The 26,343-nt window shown below is 38.0% G+C and overlaps 1 long non-coding RNA gene across 1 annotated transcript; it reads left to right on the forward strand.

Annotated features, from left to right (window-relative positions):
* Positions 1–18,813: 18,813 nt before the first annotated feature.
* Positions 18,814–23,666, forward strand: LOC140500606 (uncharacterized). Its single transcript, XR_011965799.1, has 2 exons — positions 18,814–18,956; positions 23,331–23,666. It is a non-coding gene; the product is annotated as an uncharacterized lncRNA (long non-coding RNA).
* Positions 23,667–26,343: the final 2,677 nt, after the last annotated feature.

Consider the following 26,343-nt stretch of genomic DNA (forward strand, 5'->3'; position numbering starts at 1 on the left):
CTAACCCCCTCTACTCCCAGTACACTGACCTAATAGGATTTTGTGAATTTCTTAGGTGCTGACTGCTAGAATTCGCCCCTTGTCAGCTGAAAATATCACATCTCATCTTTTTTTCACAGACTCTATTTGTTATAAGGGTTACTGTCGTATGATAATGCCAGCACAGAAGGCAGGTGAAAAGGTACTTTAGGTAGGCAGGCTGTCCTTCCAGGTTCATATCTGTTTTCCTCAAGTCTGTTAGAGAAGAGTCTAATGGAATGAAAGGGCACAATGCCATCTAACTAGCCTGGCACAGCATCTGGAGACAAATGACTAGACTTGTCTACCTATGTGCTTGTAAAGGACAAAATTCCCCGGCAGGAACATTGGAACCTGTCTGCTTTGATCTTTCATGTGAATAATCTCAGCAGCATGCCAGTTTCTATTTGGATTGTCTAACATTAAAACCAAGCTTCTGTATCAGTGTGGGATGAAGGATTTTGTCAATCAAGGTCAAATTCCATTGCAACAAACAGTACTGTACAACATTAGGAATATTGTATGATCAAAAAAGAATATATATATATATATATGGAGAGAGAGAGAGAGAGAGAGAGAGATGCAAGCTGTAGCCAATGACTATGTTTAATACAACCGAGTTCTGTTTCTACAATCCATTAAAGTTCATTATAATGGAATTTGACCTCTATCAGGATCAGCCATAAAGAGTGACCATAAGAGGTAGAATTATAATGAAATCTAGCTCTCTTTTCTCTAAAAGACTTAAGAGAAAGGACCTTAACAAATTTCTTCCCTGAGGCTGATTTTTAGCAGTATAAGTTCATGAGTTAGAGATTCCTATTCTGCCAACTTTAATGGACACAAATGCTAGGAAATGCTTTGTCTGAAAAGAGAGCCCTTACACTACAGCTGATTTTAACTGGAAAAAGTGGGATCTGATTTTGTAGTTATGTCAATTCTTAAATTAAATTTTTGAGACCTGCTGTTTTAGGGAAGAGAGTGAGTTGAATGAGTCATGTGTGGGTGTGCTCACACATGGACTCATGTGTGTGTATGCACATGTGTATATATGGATTTGAGCTGAAGAATTTTCTTGTGAGAGCCATGGTAAGCCTTAAGACTTACTTTAAGAGCAAAAGGAAAAAATGTTTGCTTTATTAGCATCAAACTAAAAGAAGATTACAGATACTTTGCTCTTTTCCCTTTATGAAAGGGCTTTTGGAATCCACATCCATACTAAACACTTTAATTAATAAATGTTTTGCATATTTATCAGTCCCATGAAAGGGTATTTTTCTAAGCTCTCAGTTTTAGGCTTGTTACAAGCTTCTTGTATGTTTTGAAAAGGATTAAATTTAATGTGGGCCATTATCTTATTTTAGGAAACATGGAAAGTCCTGTTTAAGGAACAGCCAGCTTTATTTTTCTCACTGCCATTCCAAGGCCTTTCTTGACAGAACCAGACCTGAGTTCATTCTTAGATGAATGAAAACAGTGATGGATTACTGCTGTTTTAAATATGTTTACAGTTTTTAATGTTTGTGGTTTTCCTCATAGCTATGTCTATAATAACTGTACACCAAACAAACAAAAATATCATTTATTTGATTTTGTAAGTTTAGATTTTGAATTGGTAAAGGTAAAATTGTTACTATGGTCAGTGAGCTTTCTCCTTGATTCATTTGATGCCTTATGACAGTAATTGTGTTCTATACCACTGTAAAATAAATTTATTTATGAAGACATTTTGTTGTGTTTGTTATTTAAAATTCTAGTTATGATATTACTTTTTCATTTTTTGAAGTGGCACACAAAATTAAATACAGAAGTGATTTCTTTTATGCTGTTCAGTCGTATCCAACTCTTTGCGACCCCATTTGAAGTTTTCTTGGCAAGGATACCAGAATGGTTTGCCATTTCCTTCCCCAGCTCATTTTACAGAGGAGGAAACTGAGGCAAACAGGGTTAAGTGACTTATGCAGGATCACACAGCTAGTATGTGTCTGAGGCTATATTTGAACCCTGAAAGATGAATCCAGACTTCCTGACTTGTAAGTATCTAAGGCCAGAGTTGGACTCAGTAAGATTACTCCAGGCCTGGCACTCTATCCACAGTGCCACCTAGCTGCCCTTTCATATATGTATCTACCTCTGGATCTACGTATAATCCCTCATTGCACCCCCACCACATTGAACAACTTGCCTTTAAGATGTTTTTAATTACATTAAGGGATTAAAATTGTGTTTTTGAATTCTCCAAATTCCTTAACATCACATTTATAATATACATTTAATGAGATAGAATATGCTATATTAACATATTTTAATATAATTAAGAAATTTTCAAGTGAGAAATATCAAATCAACCATGCTTCTACTCTTAAAGTTGCTTTTATATAATTTCCATCTCTGTGTCATATTCAAAAGATGCCTCATAATATGTACTATTAAGGGGACTTTTTTCCTACCTCATGCATAAATTCTGTCAAGGTCAAGAATTCTGGAAAGACAAAAAAAAAATTTGAGGAATAACACCTAATATTTGCTTCACCCATTAAAAGCAATTTATCTTAGATCAGTTTCATTCTTTTACCACATTGGCAAAGTATCCAAAATCAGAACGATTTATATTTTAATGTAACTAGCTTATGTTTTGAAAGATTATATAAATGATATTAATATCCATATTGTGTGTATATATGCATTACTTGTTGCTGGAACTGGACATGAGATTTCATAAGTATATGGAAATTCCCTCCACCAGGGCAGGTCAGCATATGTTCTGTGATTTATTGTCCTAGACATTTAACTAGAATGGTGAGAGGTGAACTGAATTGCCTAGCCATCCAGTCAGTCAGTAAACATCTATTAAGCACCCACAAAGTCTCAGTCACTGCACTGAGCACTAGGTAATGTATGTTAGAGCTGGGACTTGAACCTGGTCTTGGTTTCAAGGCCAACTCCCTATCCACTACCCTGAACTCCCTTTTTTGATATTTTAAATGACTTGGTAATTAGGACTATAGAAAAAAATATATACTTTGGATTCCCTTGAAGAAGGAATTTCCAGTAGCTAGTCTCTGAAAATATCTGCAATGCCTCCTGAAAGAGAAAGAGAGAGAGAGAGAGAAAGAGAGAGAGAGAGAGAGAGAGAGAGAGAGAGAGTTGTGTTGTCATTACAGTTCACTTAAAGATCACTTATAATATTTTGTTTTTAAACTTTATCAGTGTTTGTGAGGTCTCTCCTGGGGAAGTAGAGATAGTGCCAGACTTAGAGTCAGGAAGACCTGAACTCAACTCTTGCCTCAGACATTTGCAAGCTGTGGCACCCTGGGCAAGTCACTTAACCACGATTTGCCCCAGTTTCTTCTATATAAAATGGGGATAATAATAGCATATACCTGCCAGGGTTGTTGTGAGAATCAAATAAGATCATTGTAAAGCACTTATCTCAATGCCTGGCATATAGTGAGTACTATGTAAATTTTAGCTATTACCTATCATTTTTTCTCCTTAAAGCAAATGTTCATAGATCATAGATGTTGAAGTTTTCAGATCATGAAGAAGATGTGACAGAAAAATAGGCTTAAGAAATGCTAGTAATTTTGTTTTCTTTGTAGGTGAAGAAGTGGAACACATAAAAAATGATGAAGTAACAGGAGTGTTAATTAACTGAGAAAAGAAACATCTGTTAAAAAGAAATTTGCGCCATTGATTTACTTTCAAATCTGAAAAAAAAATGGAAAAGGTAGGAAGGAATGGAGGGGGTAAACATTCTTCAAATAATGTAACCAAAATGTAATACCAGCCTCTTTCCCACCCTTGGTTCCCACTGGAGGAGGGTAGACTCATCTCAACTCACGCTGATGGCTCCTGCACACTTTTACATGCGTACACCACACTGTACTATTTGGCTTCTGATCAAGTGTGCTATCCTTATAGGTCATAGGCCTAAGGGGTTAGGAATGAAATCAATGAGTATGCTTTCCCGGTATTCCTTACAGGGCAGAGACAGCAACAAATCTGCTCAAGCAAAGTGATCTCTAGTTCTTGAGTTCTAGGGATGCCTGTTTGAGCTAGACCATGGCCAGCCTGCCAATCCAGATATTCAGATTGTCCCAACAACTGCATTGGGTCACTTTCAGATAAATGGATGGATCGATAAAGAGATACATACATACATATATAGAATGATGGATAGATAAATAGATGATAAAGCATTTATCAATGCATTTTCCTAAGTACTGAGTATATAAATCCAAACAAGCAAGACAGTCCCTACCCTTAGAAGCTGACATTTTAAGGGAAGAGGAGACAATTAGGAGATCTGAAAAGTGGAATGGGCAGAAGGTATACATGGCGTGGAGATGGCTGGAGGTACCCTTGAATCCTGATCCTTGGCAAGATGAAGTGAAAATCCACCTATCAGAAAACCTGAATTCCCAAAGTCCAAGATTATGGTGGAAGAGACATTGAGGATGATGTCTGAAATTCAGGCAGCTTAGTGTGGAGATGTGAACCATTACATTGCTAGTGACCAAAGAAATTAATTTGTATAGAACCAGTTAATTTGGTGAATTTAGCATAGACTCCACTGCTACCACAATAGAAATTCCCAACAAGAAGTGAATTAATCTATTTTTTTACATAATGAAGGCTAATATAAACTAATTTAATACTTTAAAAAATCATACTTACTTCCAAAAGGTAAAGATGGAGATATGAAGCAGAAAAACACAGTCATTATTTGAATAAAATATTTCCTTTTCTAAACTAATGAGAAAAATCCTTTCCTCATAATCCATTTGTCTATGCTTTGGAAATACTAATGAAGTTCTCTGTTCAGCTAGCAATATAACTAAAGACATCTCTTCTTCCCTGCCTCTGACCAACAGATATGTCCACTTTAATTCTGTATTTGGTTTACCATTGCACTAATTCTGCCATCATTCAACCAAATTAGTACAGTTCACTGCTGTGGAATACAGACCACCGTGAACAAATTTCCTAGCATTTCAACTCAAATTAGCTTTTTTTCCAGTCATTAAAAAAATACATATATGTACATACATGTGTGAAGACATATAATTATATACGTATTATGTATATAATATGTATGTATTACACATTATAAACGTATGTATTATGTCTACATACACACACATGCACACACACATACACACTCTGGCTTAGAAAGGAAGCCCTTACATAATACTTTAAGGTTTACAAAGTATAATCCTCAGAAAAACCCTGTGAGGTAAGTAATGCCAGTATTATCTCCATTCTGATTAGAAACAGGCTCAGAGATTTGTCCATGGTCAAAACAAGTCTCAGAGCTAGGATTTGAACTTAGATGATGTATGCTTTCCAGAACATCATACTGCTTCTCAAGGACACTTCCCTGAACTTCACACTTAAAACCAAGTAAGGCCCTGAAGATGAATGATCAGGAAAAAGCAGAGACACTTCTTTTCAACTCAAAGACAAACAATCCTTGACTTTTAAAATTGCCTCTTAAATGCAAATAATCTTGGAAGAGTCACACCTGTAGCTCTAATCAGATATAGCAATAACTTTAATTTTCAATGAACAGTTATAGATTAGTTAGTTCAGGGGCCCATAGGCAGGTGCCTGAGGTAGAAGGAGAGCAAGAGGGAGGAAAAGGATGCTGATTGGGAAAATAGAAGCCTGTCAATTTTTTTTTTCTCTTAGGAATAGGTCTGGCAACTAAGCCTTCCCCTTCCACATCTCTATGCATTCCCCAACTATGAATGACACTATAGCTTTTGCTCCTGGCTTTACCATGTATGGCTTAGGCAAGTACACAGTTTGTTATGCCATAACCCATAATGATAACAGATTTAATATTTATTTTTGTCCTTGCCTAGGTTATTCCCACTCCCCAACCCATTTTTACCTTCTAGAATCTCCAAGCAATTAATAATTTTATAATTAGAATTATTTTTCCCAAGTGTATTAGTTTAAATTTATCATGTTGAATCTCAATTTATTTTCTACACAGCTTTTTCATTTTCTTAAATCTTTTTATCCTCATTAGTGTTTCCGATACGGTACTTCCTAGCGTAATCTGCATTTCAATTAGCATCCTCTTTTTTTGGCTTTTTTTTTTAGAATGTATTACCAGAATGCTCAAATAAAGATCTATGTAGAATAACCTTGATAACTAATGAAGAGAAACTAATGATGCAGAAATAAAATTAAGGAAGAATTTACAATGTGGATGATGGTCCTAACAATAACAAACTCCTCATCTTTGTGTCCCTGGGACCTAGCACAGTGTCCTGTACATAATAGGGGTAATCATATACTTGTTGAATTGATGGATTGAATATGTGCTATAAAACGCCATGAAAGTGTTGCGATAAAAGTATCTCTCCCATACGCCCCCTTCTCTCTTCTGATACTGTAACGACCCTACTACAGTCTCTTTGGTATGTTCAGGGGCTGTCCTTATACCTCAAATTTTCTCCTTCCTCATTTCCTGGTTTCCTTCCAGTCTCAGCTGAAGTCCAACATTCTACAAGAAACCCTTCCCAGTCCTCTTTAATCTTACTGGCTTCCCTCTGAGGTCTTCTCCACTTTACCCTTTATTCATCTGGTTTGGACATCATTGCTTGCACGTTGTCTCCCTTCTCAGACTATGAGTGTTTTGAGAAGAGGGACAGTTTGTTGCTTTCCTTTGTATCCTCAAAGCTTAGGCCTGGCACAAAATAGGTGCTTAATAAATTCGTGTTGACTTGACTTATCCCTCTAGTTATTCTTCCATTTTCCTTCTTTCAGTGTCAGATTTTCAAACTAGTTGTCTATCTCTGCTGCTTCTATTTCTTTACTATCCACTCTCTTCTGTCATCTGGGTTCCCTGCCTATCCTCTGTTGAAAATGTTCTCTGGTTATCAGTGATTTCTCTACTGGCCAATCCAGGGAGCTTTTATCTATCTTGTCTTCCCTCAAGATTCAGCTCAAATCTCCTCTTCTCCAGGAAACATTTTTTGGTCCATCCAGTTGCCAGTAGCTTCCCTCTGAGATTACTGTCCACCTACTCTCTATATATCGTGTATGTACAAAAATGTTTGCATGTTATCTCTCCCATTGCAATGTGAACACTTGGAAGTCAAGGACCCCATTTCACCCCCCTTTCTTTGTTGCCTCACACACTGACTATTTAGTAAATGTTTATGACTTACTGACTCTTCTTGACAATGACTCTGTTAAGCACCTCTTCCTTATTCAAGTTGTCTTCTTTTGATTTCCATAGCTCTTTTTCCTCAGTGATTTCATTCATGTCCAACTCTTTGTGACCCCAAGTAGGTTTGTTTGTTTTTTTTGGCAAAGTCACTAACATAGTTTACCATTTCCTTCTCTAGCTCATTTTCGGATGAGGAAATTGAGGCAAACAGGGTTAAGTGACTTGCCCAGGGTCACATAACTAGTGTCTAAATCCAGATTTGAACTCAGAAAGATGAGTCTTTCTGACTCCAAGCCCAGTACTCTACCCACTGGGCCACCTAGCTGCCCATTTAAGTATACTAGGCATTGTGATAAGCCTTTTTTTCTTACTTATTCTCTTACTATATACTAGGTACTGTAGTAAACAATGAGGATATCTGTAGCTCTAGATAATCTTTAATTTTCTTCCTTCATTGCTTCATGTTTCTTTTTGGATGGCTCCTCTTCTTTCTCACACTTCCTAAACTTAGATTTTTTTTCCAAGACCCAATCCCTGTGGAGGTAATCTGTTTCCATAGCTTTGACTACCCTCCATACTGTTGGCTCCCAAATCTGTGTTACTACTTGTGTCCTCTCATACATCTCTGCTTCTCAGGACATACTTCTACCTAGAAGCCCTGCCAGTATCTCACATGTAGCATATTTCAAACTTAACTCAACATTTTCCACTTACAAAGGCTCTTTGTCCTAATACTTTTGCCCATAACCCAGATCTAGCCAGTGGCATCAGTATTATCTTGATCATTCAAGCTTAAAACCTTAGTTTCGTCTCCAATCCATCCTTCTCCTTCAGAATCCTAAATCCTAATCCCTAGCTGTTGCTCTGTATAGTTTCTTTAAGATGCCTCACATTTCCACCTGTTCTTGCTTGTTCTCACTGTCATCACCCTAGCTTGAGACCTCATCGTCCTATTTTTAGAATATTGCAACAACGTCCTAAGTGGACCCCCTTATGCCATTTTTTCCCTTTTACAATCTATCCTGCACATTCCACCAGATTGATCATCCTGAACATTACTTTTAACATGTCACCTCTCCACTCAAAACATTTCAGTGGCTCTGTATTGATTACCTGCTACATTAAAACTCAACTACTCTGCCTATCAGAGTGCTTCTCTATTTTGGCCTCATTTTACCTAATCAACCTTTTTTCCAATAGTTTACAACATATTCCTTCCACTTTAGTCAACCCTTCTCCTCACTCTTCCATGTTTATTTCTCTGACTCCTACACCTCCTTCAAGTCATCAAGCATTTAAGAGAACTAGGCATTGTGATAAGCTTTTTCTTTTTATTTACTTATTATATAATAAGAATGAGGATATAAAGAAAAGCAAATATGTGGTCCCTGTTTGCTGCCCCTCTAAGGCTTCTGTAGAAGATTCTTTGGAAGCCATGATCTTTGGGAGATGTGTCTAAAGTTTTTTTTTTTTTTCATCACTCAGCATCAGCAGATGAACTTCTCCAGTCATACTTAAGCTGATGTTTGAATCATAGAATCAGTCAGTCAGCTAGTCAACAGGTATTTGTGAAGAGCTTACTATGTGCCAGGCAGTGTGCTTAGTGTTGGGCCCTGCCATCAAAGAGCAGCTACAAGTAGCTCAAATTCTAATTCAAGGCATGATTCATCTTCTGCCTTCATTTCAAGGGCTTTTCTCACTGAAAACATCCTCATGTATCTCTTCTTTGGTCTTTGAAATGCTCAGGTGTTTATATTCTATCCCCACAAAATTAGTTGCATTTAATTGCATAGTATTTTGTATTGTGTGCTGTTTATCCTGTGTGTTATAATTCCTTCCATTAAAGACCTACTCTGATGTGTGACCATAGTGTGAAGACAACCTAGGTTTCTCAAAGGCTTTGCCTATAAATTGTAGTAGTCCTTCCCATGCTTTGAGTACAGGTTCACTCCTGGACTGTGTGTGTACATTATATTAGGACAATCTTGTCTAACTTCATTCAGGGAGGCTTATCAAGGGCAATGGGAACAAGAATTTATTAAGCATTTACTATGTGCTAGGCACTGTGCTAAGTATTTTACAATATCTCATTAGATCCTCACAACAATCCTGGGAAGTAATTACTATTATTATGTGCATTTTACAAATGAAGAAACTGGGGCAGACAGAGGTCAAGTGACTTGTCCAAGTTAAGTGTCTGAAGCTGGGTTTGACCTCAAGTCTTCCTGACTGCAGGCCCTGACTCCAGGTACTCTATCCACCACACCACCTAGCTGCCTAGTGGGCTGCAAAATGATTACATTTCAAACTGTCAGCAAGTCTTTTTGTGAAAACCTACTAATTTGCATAGGGGTCAACTACCTCAGTTGAAGGAATAGCCAGAGACAGAGAGAGACAGAAATAGAGAGACATTTAGAGCTGGAAGGGACCACAGAGAAAATTAAGCTCAGCTTCCTCATTTTTACCAATTAAGAATCTGAGTTTCACACAGAGGAGAAAGGACTTGCCCAATGTCACACAGACAGTAAGTAGCAGAGATAGCTTTTGCACTGAGCTTCATTAACTCCAAATTTAGCATTCTCTCCTTTGTACCAAAATATTTCCTATCATAGTACTATTAAAGTGTTACTAGTGTATACTCAGGCAGCTAGGTAGTACAGTGGGTAGGGTGCAGGTCCTGGAAGCAGAAAGATTTGAGTTCAAATCTAACTTCAGACACTTACTATGTGTCTGTGTGTGACCCTAGGCTTAACCTTGTTTAACCTTAACCATGTTTACCTCAGTTTCCTCATCTGTAAAATGACCTAGAGAAGGAAATGGCAAACCACTCTAGTATCTTTGCCAAGAAAATCCCCAAATGGTGTCACAGAGAGTTGGACACAACTGAAAACTATTGAACACAAAGAATATACTCCTTGGACATCTGGATGGTCTAAAGGCTATCTTTCACTTATGAAGGTACTCAGAAAACATTTGTTTGTTGATTTCATAAATAATATGTACTTGATTTTCTTTTTGTTATGAGCCCTAGTCAGACATTTATGCTCTGTTCTGGTCTCCACAAAGTTGAGCAAGATGTAGAAGAACTGGAGAAGAAAGTCTGCTCTCTACCTTGCCTCCTACCCCACCCCCACCTGCAAAATGTCTAGAGCTGGAAAGAAGGGAAGATTAAAATAATTGTTTCTTCCCCTCCTGCCTTCATGGGAGATCAGAAGGCCCAAGGATAATTTAGTAAATGTTAGTATTTTCCTGGGCTATGGATTTAGAGCTGAAAGGGACAATTAGAGGCCATGAAATTCAACTTCCTACTTTTACTGCTGAGGAAATTGTGCCCCAGAGAGTTTGTGACCTGGCCAGGGTCACACATCTAATAAGTGTATAACGCGGGATTTGAACCCATATCTTCCTGACTCTACGTCAAGTGCTCTATTTTAAGATATGTTGATGACTATCCTAATTTCCTGAGAACAGAATAAGAAAAAAAATGGCTTATTCAGCACAACATAAAAAAATCTTCACAGCAATAGTTGTTATACAGTAGTGAGTTCCCAAGGGAAGTTATGGAATCTCCACTTATGTAGAGTATAAAAATAGGATAGATGTTCGTGTGCCTGGAATGGTTAATGTGTTCTTGCTCAGTAATGAGGGAGAGGAAGTTTTTAAGTTAATTCCCAAAGCTATTATTCAGTGATAATACAAAGCAAGTTTGGGGTGACCCATTTTGTCCCCTAATTACACTTATATTCTCATCTTAAGAGGAGCAACATCCGATGCAAATCTGCTACCCTGTAAACAGAAATAGAATTGAGGCCTTTTTTTATTCTTAGTTTGTACTTCAGGACAGCAACCACAACTAAAATAATCACTTTATAAAAAGACTGACATTTTCCCCTTCACTTTGATCTTTTAGACTGGCTGAGTTTACCTAGGAAAAGATAGTGGAGTGAAGAGCCAGTCAGCATATTGTCAGGTGAGTATAGGAATTACACCATAGAAATAGCTCCCATGAATAATTTAGTTAGTCGTTAGGTTGCATTATTTGTGCTGAACTGAGTTTCATAAGTTCCCCTTAGGCTTCTTTTGTGGTTGTTACTGTTCTGCATACTGAGTCAGAACTTACGTCAGAGGGAAAAGAAACACTTTTTTGTTTAATAACAACAATAATATGTATATATATATATGTATATATATATATCCTTCAATTTATCAGGAGAACTATAATTATACTGGAAATTTTGGGGGTTGTTTTTGGTTGAACTCTTTTCAGTTCCAATAAGAAAACAATTCAATAGAATAATTAGTATTTCTTTTTCCTCATTAAGCTAAATCACAGCTCTAGAAAAGGAGGCTTTCCCTGTGTGTGTGTGTATGTGTGTGTGTGTGTGTGTGTGTGTGTGTGTCTATATGAGAGAGAGACAGAGACACAGAGAGGGAGAGAGAGAACTCAAGAGCTTTTATTTCTTAGACTGGACTTCCTTCTAGCTCTTCTCCCCCATTTTTGTAAGAGTTTAGATCTTTAAGTCACTTAGTTGTTGAAACAAGAGCATGAAACAAACTACTGACAAAAATGGTCTTGGAGGTAAAGTTCTAACAGAGGAAGAAATGAGAGCTCAATGATAAATGCCACTCATCATTCTAGTGTTTCTTTCTCTGTCCTCCTTCTGAGTTGGACCTGATTCCGTAACTGTCCAAATGTATGCACATCCAGAAAGTCTTATCTCAACTTACAAAGTAGTAGCTAGGAATCTTTGTGCCCAGGGTAAATACCATCATCCTTATTGGAGAAAGCAGCATAAAGTGCCCCTCAGATGGGAAGAGGTGAAAGGGACAAATAGTATGGGGAGAGGAGTTCACTTCAGCCTACCATCTGGTAGCTTCTTTTTCAATAGGCAATAAATCAATGAGCATTTTTAAAAGTGCCTAGACTGTGCCAGGGGCCCTGCTAAGGGAATGCAAAGAAAGGCAGAGGACAGTCCTTGATCTCAAGAAGCTCACTGTCTTATGGGGGAGACAATATGCAAGCAACTATGTTAGAACAAAATACATACATTATAAATTGGAGGTAGGTTTCAGAGAAAAGATGCTAACTTCAAAGGGGATCTGGAAACACTTCTGGTAGAAGATGGGATTTGGCAAAAGGTAGAGATGAAGGGAGAGAATACTAGGCATGGGGGATAGCTAGTTCATATGCCCTAATGTTGAAAGATGGAATGTCTTGTGCAAGGAACAGCACGGTGGCCAGTATCACTGGATACATGGGGGTGGGATGAAAAGGGGAGAACTAAAGTGCAAGAAAATTGGAAAGATAGGAAGAGAGTGATTGTGAAGACCTTTGAATGCCAAACAGAGGGTTTTATATTTGAACTTGTAAGTGACAGAAAGTTGATTAAATGGGGTGAGGGTTGGTGACATGACTTCCTTTAGACAATTATAAAGGAACAAAGACTTCTGCTTTAAGAAAATTACTGATAGCTGAGTAGAAAGTGGACTGGAGTGGGGAGAGTCTTGACTCAAGGAGACCAACCATCAGACTCTTGTGATCATGAAAGGATGAGGGCCTGGACCAAGGGAGTGGCAGTGCTGGAGGAGAGAAGAGGGCATATATGAGAGGTGTTATTAAGCTGGAAACAACAGGACTTGAAAACTAATTGATACTGGAAATGAGAAACACTGGGAGGATGGTGGTATTCTCCACTGTAATAGAGAAATTAGAAAGAAGGGAGAATTTAAAGGGAAAAACATTAAGTTCAATTTTGGACATGTAGAGTTTAAAATGTTTATGGGACATTCAGTGTGAGATGTCTAATAGGTAGTTGGAAGTGTGAAAATGAAGATCAGTAGAGGGTTAGGGCTGGACAAATAGATATGAGAATTATGTGCACAGACATAATGGTTTCACTGGAGCTAATACGCTCCCTAAGTCGGTCTTAATTAATAAGTGCAAAACTTGGTTGAGTCTGCTCTTAAGGCCTGAATGTTCCCAGTGTCCTCTAAATTTGATGATTTCTAGATTTAAGGGTTCAAGTACTGGGCCTTGACACTTACTAGATGTATGACCCTAGGCAAGTCATTTAAATTCTATCTGCTTCAGTTTCCTTACCTGTAAAATGGGCATGATAATAGTGCCTACCTCCCAGGGCTGTTGTGAGGATCAAATGAGGATCATTGTAAAGCATTTAGCACAGTGCCCACGAAGTTAGCACTTAGTAAATGCTCGTTCCTTTCTTGCCTTTAGCATCCCTAATCACCCCCATCCTGAAAATGTCTTAGTCAGCTCCCACTGTCCAGCAAATGACTTAAACACTTTGGACCTCAGTTTCCCTAATGTTTTTAAATGCATAAAATAAAATGTATAATACTACAAAGGAAATAAAGGTTAGTTAAATGTAAAATGTAATTATTTTTCAATTCAAGTTCACAGACTTCTGGAAATCTATACATAGACCCTTTAGGGGTTTCTGGACCCCAGATTGAGAGCCCCTGCTCTATATAAGACAGACGTGATCTTAATGTTGTCCTTGTTTCCCTAAAGCAATAATGGAAATATGTACGAAACCCTTTCCACTCTTAGGAAGATCGTACCACAGAAGCAATGAAAGCCAAAGCTATTTGTTTTACCCCATTTCCAGGATGATATTCTCTGGATAGCCAGCACAGAGTTACATTATTGTTTCCCCTAGGCAGACAGGCTTGGCCTAAAGATGAGGTAAATTAAGAGTTATTAACCTAAACACTGCGCATACCCAAGGAGCCTGTGGATAGATTTCAGGGTTTCTGTGAACCTGGATGGGGAAAAAATTACCTTTATTTTCACTAATCTCTAACTGAAAGTTAGCATTTCTTTCAATTATTTAAAAACATTATTCTAAAAAGGAGTCCTTAGGTCTCAGCAGATTGCCAAAGGGATTGTGATACAATCAAAAAAGTTAAGAATCTCTAGGCTAGAGGCAGTGGTAGAAATCACATGCCACATTTTCCCTGGGGGTCTTTTCTCCAGTTTCCAGCACCCTTGTTTAGGGCCCACTCACAGAGCAAACACATCCCAGAAGGTCTGCAAGTACAGCAACAAGGCTAGAAAATGGCATGAAGGGAACAAAAAAAAAAAAATGCAAGTGAAAAATAGCATCTCTTAGCAGGAAAGATTTGGGCACACAGCCAACCAGAGGTTAAGGCAGGTTAATGCTGCATTCAGAGAAACAGCGAGCCACAAGCATCCACTCCCTCTCCTGCTCCTGCCAACAGACACGCTCTGTCAAAACCACACACAAAATGGTTTTACAGCCCTATCTCAAACCATCAAACCCTTCCTTTGACAACTCATCTTCTAGAATTATGTGTTGTTACTAGAGTGACCTGCGTAACACAGTCTTTGATTCTCTGGTACAGTTGGTTTTCTAACACCTTGTTACCATTTCCAGGGCAATGCGCAAGGCCCTGGCTCCTCTTCTAATATGTTTTCCTGAAGACTATACCAAGGAACTAGGAAAAAAAAGCCTTGCATACATTATGAGCAGTGTTTTATTGGGTCTCATGGGCTTACCCTGAAAGCCTGCATTCTACCATGTAACTCACATTTATAGAGTCCTTTAAGGTTTGCAAAGTGCTTTCCATATTTCATCTCCTTTGATCCTCACCAAAACCCTGTGATGTGGATGCTTTTATTATACCCATTTTAAAGATGCAGGGACTGAGGCTGATAGAAGTTAAGTGATTTGCGTAGCTCATAAATGTTTGAGGCAGATTTTAGACTCAGATAATATATTTTTAAAAAGCTGGCATTTATTTAGCACTTTAAGGTTTAGAAAATAATTTACATAATTAGATCACTTGACGGATCTTTACAACAGCCTTGTGAATATTATTATTCCCATTTTACAAATGAGGAAATTGAGACTGAGTAAAATCAAGTGACTTGCCCAGGGTGATTTAGTAGGTAATCACTGGAGGCAGGTTTTGAAATCAGGTCTTCTAGACTCAAAGTTCAGAAGTTCAGCATCTACTATGCCACCAAAAAGCTCTTGGAAACTAGAGGAGTGATATGGATGCACTGTTGTTTTTTGTGTAATCTTAGGACAAGGAAGAGTCACAGAGGGTGGGGAATGACTAGGGAAGCCTGGATTACCACCCTTACCATATGACCTTGAGGCCCAGATTCTCAGAGGTGGGCCTTGGAGGGTAGGTAGTCTAACGTTTACCTGAACAAGAACCTTTTGTGCAACGTACACAACCGCTAGGCATCGTGGACTTGACTTCAACACTTCCAATGAGAGGAAATCTGCTATCTGCTGAGGGAGTATGTTCTACTTTCTGACAATTCTAATTATCAGGAAATTTATCTTTACAATGAAGACACACATATTCCTGAAAATTCAACCTATTATTCTTTGTTTAAGAGTTCCAGTGGTCCAGTGGAAAAAAACACTAGAAACTTGGGTTCAAGGTCTAACTCTGTTACTAACTGCCCATGTAACCTTAGAAAAGTCACCTAATTTCTCAAGGTCTCATTTTTCTCATCCTTTTTGCTACTGTTGTTCAGTTATTTCAGTTGTATCCAACTCTTCATGACCCCATTTGGGGTTTTCTTGGCAAAGATACTCAAGTAGTTTGACATTTCCTTCTCCAGCTCATTTTACAGATGAGGAAACTGAGGCAAATGGAATTAAATGACTTAGGGTCACATAGCTAGTGTCTGAGGTCGTATTTGAACTCTGGCAGTTGACTCCAGACTTCTTGACTTCAGGTCCAGTACTCTCTTATCCGTTATGCCACCTGGCTGCCCTTTTCTCCTCCTTACAATGAATCAAAACAATTGAACTATTTAATCTTTAAGGCACCTAGGTGACATAGGAAGACCTGAGTTCAGATTTTTATCTCAGACACTTATTGTGTGACCCTGAACAAGTTACAACTTCTATCTGCTTCAGTTGTAAAATGAGAATAGTAATGGCACCTATGTCTCAGGATTGTTGGGAGGATAAAGTGAGATAATATCTGTAAAGTACTTGCAAACCTTTAAATACAACATAAATGCTAGCTATTGCTCTTCTCTGTTAATATTAAGTCTCATTTGTCCACCTGGATTGCCATAATTTATGTTTCCTCTCCCTCGTGCTTGGAAGAATCTCTTCAGTTCTTATAACTAGAAAGGAAGACTTTTGCCAAATAACTGACTTATGGACCAGAGTGAATCTAAGCAGTCCAGTGAAGGATCAAACCCATATGCCCTTTACCTCAGTGACACTATGCTCAAGGCTACTTAGTATGTCAATGTTGAAATTATTCCAACCAGTCAGTCAGTAAATAAGCAGAAGGAAGGGTCCAGGAGAGTTGTGGCAGTTAGCATAGAAAGATGTCATTCTTACTTAGTTGTAGCATAGGCTCTATTTCTGCGACATCTTCACATTCTGCGAAACCATTACATTGATTATGGACTTTGACAATCCCCACAATTTCTTCTTCCATAGTTGTTAGTGGGAAAATAGCAGGATACAGTTAAGAAATATATTTCTGTCATTTAATACATTTGGCTTTGCAAAGCCTTTTGTTTGTATTCCCAAAGCTTACCACAATGCCTGGTACAAAGGGTTTAATAATTGCTAGCTGACTGAATGACTGAAAAAGGACAGCCTTTTAGAGTTGATTTCCTTCAAGAAAATTGTCCCTATACTTCAGAAAGTTGTCATCAGGATTTAAATGGTCATATCTGTTTGTGGTTACATTGGCCAAATAGTTGTTTATCCAAGATATGGATAATTGAAAATATAGGGGTACACCCCAGGTTAGTCAGTTACTTTGTCTATAAAATATAACTTCATTGAAATAGCTGCTTGAAACGTAATCAATTATTTCATTTAGTCAACAAATAGTTATTAAGTGCTTACGACATAACAGGCAGCTAGATGGCTCAGTAGATAGAATGCTGCCCCTAAAGTTAGGAAGATCTGAATTCAGATCTGGCCTCAGGCACTTACCAACTGAGTGACACTGGACAAACTACCTACTAACCTCTATTTACCTAATCCACTAGAGAAGGAAATGGCAAACCACTCTAGAGGGGGTCATAGTGGGTCACAAAGGGTTGAATATGAGGAAATAACTGAACAACAGGCCAGGAGCTGTGTTAAGTTCTGAGGATACTCAAGAGGAAAAAACATTCATACCCTTAAGTAGCACACATTGTAATGGGAGAAATAACATGCAAATATCTAGCGACATAGAAAAAATATACAGAGATGAAGATTATGTGAGTATGGAAGGCAATTATCTCCTGAATTCAAGTCTAAAACATTCTCTAAAAATATCTCCCCCTAGATGTTCTACCAGCACATCCAACTTAGCATACCCAAGAATGGGCTCATTATTTTTCCACCTCAATCTGTTGTTATGATCTCTCCAATTTTGTATGTAACTCAGACATTCATTTAATTTCTTCTCCCTCTCTCTCAGATTTCACATAGCACTTTGTTTTAGAGTTCTCTAATATACTTATTGGTTAATATACGTGTGTATCTTGGCTATCTATCTTGGTTTCATCTCCATTCTATACCATAAGCCCATGAGGGCAAGGACCATATAAGTATTGTCTACCACCAAGCAGAGCTTTTGAGTGAAGTTAGGACCTAGTCTGTAACTACCCATGCCCTCATGAAGTCCTCCAGTTAGGCTACCAATCAATCAACCAGCATTTATTAAGTACCCACTCCATTCCAGGTACTATGCTAAGCACTAGGGATACAAAAAGGGGCAAAAGACAGTCCCCACCTTCAAGGAGCTAACAATATAATGGAGGAGAGAACATGTAAACAAATATAGAAAAAGTGAGTTAAATCATAAGATACAGAAGAAATAATTAACAGAGAGAAGACAGTGGAATTAAGAGCCAGGGAAGGCTTCCTGTAAAAAAATGAGATTTTAATTGAGACTAAAAAAAAAGCCAGGAAGGTCAGTAGTGACTGAAAAGGAGTGAGAACATTCCAGGCATGTTGGACTGCCAGAGAAAATGCCCAGAGTTAAAAGACAGAGTTGGGTTTTTTTTTTTATTTGTTTTCAGTGTTCTATAATCCCTTCCACATAACTTGGATTTTTTTTCCCTTTCCTCCCCTCCTTCCTCCTTCTCTATCCCCTCCCTCCCTGAGACCACATACAATTTTATATAGGTTCTGCACATGCATTCCTATTAAATACATTTTCATCTTAGTCATGTTGCATAGAAGAATTAAAATGAATGGGAGAAATCATAAAACAAACCAAAATGTAATACAAAAGAAATTGATCTGCTACATTCTGCATTCGAATTCCATAGTTCTTTCTCTGGATGTGGAAGGCATTTTGCCTTAAGAGACCATTGGGAATTTTTTAAGTCTTTGCATTGCAATGAAGTTCTACATCTACCAGAAAAAAAATCCTCACACACTGTGGTTGTTGCTGTGTACAAAGTTCTCCTGGTTCTGCTCTTTTCACTCAGCATCAGGTCATATAAGTCTTTCCAGGCCTCTCTGAAGTCTTCCTGTTCATCATTTCTTATAGCACAATAGTATTCCATTGTATTCATATACCACAGTTTATTCAGCCATTCCCCAATTGATGGGCATCCCCTTGATTTCCAGTTTTTGGCCACCACAAAGAGAGCTGCTGTAAATATTTCTGTTCATGTGATGAGGAGTTGTTTTGTCTGAGGGACAGCCAGGAGACCAATGTCACTGGATGGAAGAGTACATGTGTGGAAGTAAGATGTAAGAAGACTGGAAAGGTAAGCAGGGCGAGGTTATAAAGGACTTTGAATGCTGAACAGAGAATTTAATATTTGCGCTTAGAGGCAATAGAAAGCTACTGGAGCTTATTGTGTGTGACACGATCAGACATGAGTTTTAGGAAAATCATTTTAATGGCTGAATGAAGATTGGATTAGACTTGAGGTGAACAGACCTCCCAATAGACTTCTACAGTGCTCCATGTTTGAGGTCTGTTCCAGAATAGTCAGACGAGAGAAGCAGCTATATTTGAGAGGTATTGAGGTCCTCACTCATCCTCATTGCCCCCAGGAGCTGGCTTTTGAGATGCAGAAGAAAGTCTGTTGCCAAACCGCTCATACTGAAGTTGTGACACTTAAAAAAAATTCCACAGTGCACTGCATTCTGAGCTTGGAATTTATCTCCAGAGATATCGCTCTTTTGTCTCAGGTACCTCTACAAGGTTTATGAAGAATAACAACAGCCATCTCTCTGCCTTTATGTGTTTCACCGTATGGCTCTGCTCCCAGCCTAGTGTTGCTGGGTAAAATGTCTCATTTCTGAATAGTGCAATTCCCTTTTTCTTAATCTGCATATTAAATAATGAATCTAACAGAATGGGTTTAGTTGGCCAGTGAGTTTTATCATAGATTAATGACAAATCTGGAAGTATTTAAGAGCAGAGAATCTTCCCAACTCTGCCACTCAGCCTATAGAACAAAAGTGGGAAGTGAAGGGATTGAATAAAGCAAGAGAAAATTGGTTTTTCCTAAAGAGGAGTCAAGTGGAAAAGGATCACCTTTTCATCCTCCCAGCCCACATCTGGGTCAGCGCTGCAGGTTAAACTCTGGCTCATCCTCCCAGCTTGTGCTTGGTCTTTGTTCTGTACTTTAATCAAACAAATTGCCCATACCTACTCCCCCACCCACCAGTTCCAGTGGCACCACAGTAGCCATGCTGCTTTTTACCTCTTCCATTTTTCGATGGCTTCCTCTGGCCCCCTTCTCAGAAGGATCTTCCAGTCCCAGATCCGGGGCAGAACTCAGGAACTTAGAGAATGTGGGTAAACCCTCCCTATCAGTCAGATGGTTCCTTTCCCCAAACTTCTTCAGTTATTTTCCTCATGGGTAGGGCAAAAGACATGTTTTGTGGGTACTATTTTATATTCCTTAAAAGTACCATATACATGTTAAATTTCATTATTATTATTATAATGCACAGTGATCTGCATACACCCTAATAAGTATTTGTTGCTGGTATTAAGTTGGACTATTACTTAATATTCACTCCCCACCCTCCATCCCCCTTAAAAGTCATCGACTAAAAATGCAGTGCTCCCAGCTTGTCATTTGGTACTTCAGAGCACTTTACCTAATCCTCCTATTGGAGAAAAGGTCTTTAAGTGCCATTTAACCCTTCCATTTAACTCTGAGTACTTGCCAGTCCCATGACTCAGGTTTTATAGAAGGGACCCTTGTCTCTGAGAGACTAGGGCAGTGGAGAGCAAGCTCTGTCAATATAAAAGAGTTCAAGAACAGACCCAGTGACTATGTGCCCTTTGTAGGAAAACTAACCAGAAGCTCATCACAGGATTAGCATCAAATAATTATTTTTTTCTTTGGCCCAAATATCTCATTTAGTCAATAAGTGCTTACACAGTGCCAGGCATTGTACTAAATTCTAGGAAAGCAAAGAAAGGCCAAAACATAGTTCCTTCCCTCAAGGAGCTCTCTTGCTGTTGTCACATGAGGATGAAGGATACATGCAAACATCTAGATACAAGATATACACAATTTAAATAAGGAGCCATTTCAGAAGAAAGGCATTTTGAGGGGAATGCAGGAGAGTCATAAAATTGTGGTAAAGTGAATGAAGTATTTGTCATAATAGCAAACTTTGGTGAGGGAGAGGGGATATGAAATAGATTTTCTCACATCCAACACATCAGTGGAAAAATTACTTTGGAAAAATTGTGTAATTTTTTATAAAGAAAAATGCAGAAATGAGGCAAAGTATACTTTGGGCCCCATCATAGCTGCACAAGAGTCTATCAACACTCAAATTATATTATTCCTGATTATAATAATCAAATTCATATTTCTGGAAAGGTAGAAAGAGAAGTGATTTGGGTTACCCTTTATTCAGAAGTATTAATCATCCTTTGTTCTCCTAGCACTTGCCAAGGGGTAGTTAAGTATCTTTGAAAGGCTGAAGAAAATGGAGAGGTGCCACAGAACTCAAGATGGGCAAATGATGTACTAATTTTTAAAAAATTGAAGAATCTTTGCTCTACAAGCCAATGAACTTGACTTCAATTCCTGGCAAAATCCTGAAACATCATGGCATGGTGGATTGAGCACTGACCCCAGAATCAGGAATATTTGGGTCTAGTCCTAACTCTGACACATACTGGCTGTGCATACTGGAAAAATCACTTCCATTCTCAGTGCCCTGATAACTCTCTAAGATCATAAAAGTTACAGAACTTGTGCAGATCTACCATCTATGATGATGAGACTCTAGGAACTTAACTTGGTTAGTTTTCCTCCAAAGAACACATATACTTTGATAGATGAAATTTCTTCACCTGGAGTGTCCCACGCTAACAAAATAAGAGGTTTGGCTGAAGAAAAATCTCACAAGGGTGCATTTTGGGCATATATAAAGGAAAGCAAGTGATCACTAGGAATCTACATAGCTTCATAAAAGCAAAAAAGGTCATTGTAGATGAGGATCATAGAATTTAGAAATGGATGGAACTTTCTCGGTTGTTCAGTTGTTTTGGTCATGCCATATTCTTTGTGACCCCATTTGGGGTTTTGACAAAGATACTGGAGTGCTTTTGCCATTTCCTTTTGCCAGCTTATTTTTACAGTTGAGGAAACTGAGACAAGTAGGGTTAGGTGACTTGCCCAGGATCACACAGCTAGTAAGCATCTGAATCCAGATTTGAACACAGGAAGACGAATCTTCCTGACTCCAGTCTGTGTCTCCTGCACCATCTAGTTGTCTAGTTTTAGAAATGAGGAAAATGAGGTTCAGCATCAGTGAGGCTGAGATTTGGTTACATCCACAGGTCCCCTGATTCCAAACTCAGTATTTTTACGACTACATCATATTGTTTTATTTCTCTTTTTTTAATATGGTTGCTTAACCTTTAAAGCATTATTTAAATAAACATCTATAAAACCAGGTTAAATAATTGCCAAAGGAGGAACTTCAGAGATTCCCAGAGACAACTGATTCAAACATTAATTTTAGGACATTCTTTTACATTTCTGTTTGTTTTTTTCTCTTTATCCATTTTGGAACATTCCCTAAAAAGATGGAATGAAGGGACCCTTTTTACCCCTTTCCTTTCATCTTTCTTTTGCCTTACCCCCACTCTGCTCACTTCCTCTTTACCTTCTGTCCTGCATTTCAATTCTGTTACGTGTTTATTACTCAGTCTCCACTCCATTCTCTTTTCTAACATGACTTGCATGCAAAATCAGTATTTATTCTTGTTGTGTTTCTGTCTTATCTTGATGAAATGAGTGTATGTTTCAATAATTTATTAACTAATTAAAGTAATCACCAGCAGACCTCACAGTGACTGTTTTTCTTCAGTTCCTGGAGAGAAGTGATCTATTTGGGCATGGAATGCAACCATGCAGCTAATCTGGGTTTACTTTATGTAAAGATCTCAGCTTTGCAAGAGTTTGCAGACTCCTAGCCCTCTGCGTAGTTCCTGGAGAAAAGAAAATGGCAAATACTTATTTTTTAAGTAGTAAAGAATTTTCTTCCTGTACTGGAGCTATGGAAAGCACTAATACATGTTTAAGTAGGATTTATTCTTGTGAATAGAAAATTTGATATAGATACAGGGCTGTAATTTCCTTTCCTTTTATATTACTGACTTGAGGAGGACATTAGCTTATTTGGATTTGTCTTGGATATAGGACAGGATATAGGACCTCTCATTTCCCACTAATAATACTTTACAGCATTAAAAAAAATTCATTTAAATAAATCCTGTTTTGGAAATTTCATGATAGTCTATGTATAACTAGAAATATTCTAGATTGACAAATCTGGGCTGGTGATCATTATTACATATGGAAATTTTAAGAAGAAAAAAAGTAACCTATCTATAAAAGAGGTGATTAATGAGAAGGATGGTCCAAAAAAATAACTTGGTCTGGAAAAAGTACACAGGATAGAATTTTTACTTTGGAGTTAGTAGGACTTGAGTTCAAATTTCTGGTATTTAGCAACTATATGATCCTAGACAACATAATCTCTGTGAACCTCAGTATTTTCAGCGGCAAAATATGGATAATAATTAGTATTGTCAGTGGACATGAACTCTGTAATAACTATATACTATATGTTAGAACTTCCTTTCTTCACAGGGGAGCAGGACAATGAAGTTACACAACAACCAGTCAATTAGAAAGATTTCTGAGGCTCGGAGATGGTTGACATATCAGTGATCCTTTTCAAAGTGAACTCTCTGTGAACTTGGAGATGGCTGCAGAAGCCAGACCAGCCTTGAATGGCTCAAGGCCACCTTGAGCAGAAGCTGCAGACTTTCCAAACTCCTTACTTAGGCACAGATGTCTTCTCCCTTTAACACTTCCTACCCCCTCTCCTTTGAGCAACTGAAGAACTCTACCTCGCTGATTCCTCGTAGAATCTTCTCTCCCTACAAGCTTTTTCTCAGACAATAAATACATCTAATTGATTTATTGGATTCTGTTTCATTTCAGGACCCTTTATGCACCTGGGGGGTCATTTGTTAATGTACCTCACAGGGTGCTTACCTATGCAGTACTTATCTTACAGGATTGCTGTGAGTTTATAGAAAAATAGTACACTCTGTGTGTCAAAAAGTCTGCTTACAGACCCTGCATTTACACTCTGGGTGCATCTCCCATTCTGCTATACAAGTTGGAAAGGCCTTTGATAGAAAACTGATAGAATCAATTTGTTGTTGTTCAGTTGTTTCAGTCATGTCTGACTCTTCGTAACCCCATCTGTGGTTTTCTTGGCAAAGATACTGGAGTAGTTTGCCATTTCCTTCTCCAGCTCATTTTTAAAGATGAGGAGTGGAGGCAGACAGGGCTAAGTGACTTGTCCAAGGTCACACAGCTAGCATCTGAGGCCAGATTTGAACTAAGGTCTTTGTGACTCCAGGTCTGTTGCTCTATCCACTTAGCCACCCAAATGCCCTTCAATTCTTCTAACTTTGTATTAATTTTAATCTTTACACTAAAATAGTTCTTTCATAAGCATCTGATTCAGGAATTATCCCTACATGAGTAATGAATCTTTCCCTGACTATTAAAATAAAATCAATTTTAATTTTCATGATGTTATTTTGTGCTCATCATGTTCAGTGATTTATTATTTTTTCAAAGAATGTATTCATCATCTGTAGGTGTAAAACTTCTATGTAATCTAAGTCTATGACATAAGTTTTAAGTGGATTAAATCGGCCATGTTTTTTTGACTTTCTATATCTTAATCACTTTTTTTAACCAGTGATGAGCATTATATATTGTAATTACAGGATGAATGGATGGGGCTAGGAGAATAGTCCATTGTCTTAAAACAACAAAACTAGATCCTTCATTGCAGAACTGAGTCACTGACAGTGACTGCAAAATATCTTGTGTTAACAAATTGTACTAATGGACCACACTTTAATTGAGCCAAAAATAAAAATTGGAACTTTGGTTGAGACTTCTGTGATATTAAAAATAATAATAATAACAGTAAATAATTATAATACAGCTAGTATTTATATCAGGCTCTTAAGTTTACAAAGTGATTTACAAATATTATCTCCTTTTTTCCTCACAATAACCTTAGGAGGTAGGAGCTATTATTATCCCCCTTTTATAAATGATAAAACTCAGGTGGTTAGAGGTTAAGTGACTTACTGAGGATCACTCAACTAGGATGTGTCTGAAGCAGGATTAGAACTGAAGTTTTCATGATTTCATGTTGTATCATGATTTTCATGTTGTACTTTGAGAGGCAGCTAGGTGCCTCAGTGGATAGAGTACCAGCCCTGGAGTCAGAAGGACCTGAGTTCAAATTTGACTTCAGACATTTGACACTCACTAGCTGTGTGACCTTGGGCAAGTCACTTAACCCCAATTGCCTCATCCTGGGTCATCTCCAGTCATCCTGATGAATATCTGGTCACTGGATTCAGATGGCTCTGGAGGAGAAGTAAGGCTAGTCACCTGCACAGCCCTCCCTCACTCAAAACAAAAGTCAAGTGCAAGTCATGTCATCATTTCTCTGATGGCATGGTCTTCTTTGGCAACGAAGGATGAACACGCACACTGTGGCACCTAGTTGCCTATTAACAGGTCTACTTCACTTGGTCTAGAGGTCCGTGGATCACCATGAGGTACATAAATTGAATTCAGAAGGAGGTCCTTGACCTTAGGTAGGAAAAAAGAAATTAATTTTATTTGTACATAATTGACTTCCTCTGTAATCTTTGCATTTTTATGATTTAAAGTATAATTTTGAAAAGGATCCATGGACCTTGTCCACATGCCAAAGGGGTCCATGATGCAAAAATGGTTAAGCATGTCTGATCTAGTCTCTTATCTCAGAATAACTTGCTTCATAATGCCACAATGTACCAATCACTTTTTATATAAAAAGAATTTTGTTCCATGTTACAGTTACAACAGGACTTTATTTACATTATCCCTAAGAAATTTGCTAAAACTGCTCCTCAAGAAGCTACACAGCTGGGTAAACCTCCAGATGGTGCTCCAGGTCTTGAGTTGTCTGCTTAAGTAACCATGTAGGTGGGAACAGACATTTGAAGCTCTAGGTGTCTATTTCCTTTGTTTATATCCTTTTAGGACCCGCCTGGTCTACAACTCCTCTTTTTTTTCCTTTTAGGAGCCTCCCTAGACTGATCTCTAATCTAAGTGTATGATTCAATCCCATCAAAATTTGTAATACAATTTAATTCTGTTTGAATGATGCAAATGAATAAATAAATAAAGCATTTATTCAGCACTTACTGTATGCAAAGTTCTGTGCTAAGTGCTAGGGATACAGATAGAAAAGTAAGGCAGCTCTTGATCTCAATGGGATCCTGAAGCGAAGAGAGGTCAGCAGTAGCAAATGCTACAAGGATACCAATGAGAACTGATGGGGAAAAAATACTGAAAAAAAAGTCACTGATGATTGCGTTCACACTGATGACCTTAAAAAAGTGGTTTCAGTGGAGTAATGAGCATGGGAACTAGTGATAATAGAAATAGAGGTGGAAAGCAGATTTCAGGTGGCAGAAGAATTTAAAGTATGCCTAAATTCACCCATCAATAAAGTTAAATCAAGTAAAGATTTGACTTTTTCTTTTTTTAAATGAGGTAAGCTTATATCCTC

This window comes from Notamacropus eugenii, chromosome 4 (genome assembly GCF_028372415.1).
Source record: "Notamacropus eugenii isolate mMacEug1 chromosome 4, mMacEug1.pri_v2, whole genome shotgun sequence".
Lineage (NCBI taxonomy): Eukaryota > Metazoa > Chordata > Mammalia > Diprotodontia > Macropodidae > Notamacropus > Notamacropus eugenii.